Here is a 1,917-nt window from a genome sequence, read left to right as displayed (position 1 = left end):
TATGTTATACATATGACATATGCACTCACTGTATATGTGTGACATATATACAGTGTATATTTGCTTCTTTTTGCTCATATTGGTTTTACCTGCCTCTGCCGCAGTGGTAGAGAGAGAGGGGAATGTAAATTGAGAGAAATGGTAGGGCAAGACAGGGTGAGAAATTCGGTATTTGAGGATTTAGTCTCTTCGTGGAATGGGAGGCATTTGAGGAAATAGCCCTAGACTTTTGGGTCATCGGAACCTTCTTGTAGCAATGATGAGATCAGTTAACAGCGATGGGACCTTCAGTGCCAAGGGCTGTAATAAGTATACAACATGGATTTATGTATATAATCCTCCCAATAATTCTATGAGGTAGGGACTACTAATGCCCCAATTTTACTGATGAAGAAATTGACTCACACAGAGAGGGTGACTTATTTGCCTAAGGCGGCCCAGCTTGTTAGCAGAGAATGTGGGATATTTGCAGACAGGCTGGCAGCTTGCATGGCACCTCTGGAGAGCCTTCAGAAGATTTTCCTGCCTTACATCAACCACAGAGCCTACGTGTTGTCCCCGTTTTCTTGCCAGTTTGTATTGCTGTGCCTTTGCACAGCTCACAATCTCTGAACTTCAAGCTCACGTTTTTATGCTTTGGGTTTTTTCAAAGGAAGCTGGGCCAAGAATAAGAAAAAGCTTTTCTTTGTTGATAAAGTCCAGTGATCATAGAAAATGAGACTCATTTTACCCTGAGCCCAAGTAAATATATAAATCTGGACTCATGTGAAGCTCTCCAATTTTCTTCCCATTCCTACTTCCCACTCTTGGTATTGCCTCCCTCATTTAGCACTTTGTTTTGTTTTGTCTTCATGGTTGTTGTATCCTTCTCATGCTGTCTGTCCCTACACAAACATCCCCCATACCAGCACTTTATAGCACCTACTCCGTCCTACTTAGTATTGTGAACAAAGGATTATTATTATTATCCCTTTTTACATGTGAAGAATCTGATGCTTGGGCGGATGAAGGGACCTGCCCCAGGTCACCCAACTATGAAGGCCTGAAAGATCTGGAATTGTTTTCCAGTTCCACTTGCTCCTGGTCTAATGGTTTTATCCTACTTTTTGTTGCAAAGCCTGAGTGGTGGGTTGAATAGATGTCCACATTCTAATCCCTGGGACCTATGAATATGTTACCCTACATGGCAAAAGCTACTTTGCAGATGTGATTCAGATGGAAAGATTATTCTGGATTTTCTAGGTGGGTGCAGTAATATAATTAGAAGGGTCCTTGTAAGAGGGAGTCGGGAGACAGTGTGACAGCAGAAGCCAGAGGTTGGAGTGGTACAAGGAAGGGTTCATCAGCGAAGGACTGCAGGTAGTCTCTAAGAGCCGGAAAAGTGGAGCAAACACATCCTTTCCTAGAGCTTCCAGAAGGAATTAGGTCTGCCAACCCTGTGACTTTAGGCTAGTAAAACTGACTTCAGACTTTTGACATCAAAAACTGGAAGACAATATATCTGTGTCATTTTTAGCCACTAAGTTTGTAGTATTTTGTCACAGCAGCAATAAGGAACAGAAAGACATGGTGGTACACACCTGCAATTCCAGCACCATGAGAGGCTGAGGTGGAAGGATTCCAAGTTGAGCAACTTAGTGAGACCCTGTCTCAAAAAAGAAAGGGAGAGAGACAGAAAGACAGAAAGAGAAATAGACAGAGACAGACAGAAACTGGGCCTGTAATTCCAGCATCTGGGAGGCTGAGGCAAGAGGTCAGTAAATTTGAGTCTAGCCTGGGCAATGTAGAAATTTAGGGTGGGGCCAGGGATATAGCTCAGTGGCCCAGTGCCTGCCTGGCAAACGTGGGATCATGAGTTTGACCACCCCCCTGCAAAAAAAAGAAAGGAAGGAAGAAAGAAAGAAAGAAAGGAAGGAA

This window comes from Chinchilla lanigera, unplaced genomic scaffold, assembly GCF_000276665.1.
Source record: "Chinchilla lanigera isolate Chin_1 unplaced genomic scaffold, ChiLan1.0 scaffold00072, whole genome shotgun sequence".
NCBI lineage: Eukaryota > Metazoa > Chordata > Mammalia > Rodentia > Chinchillidae > Chinchilla > Chinchilla lanigera.
This window is presented reverse-complemented; position numbering follows the sequence as displayed.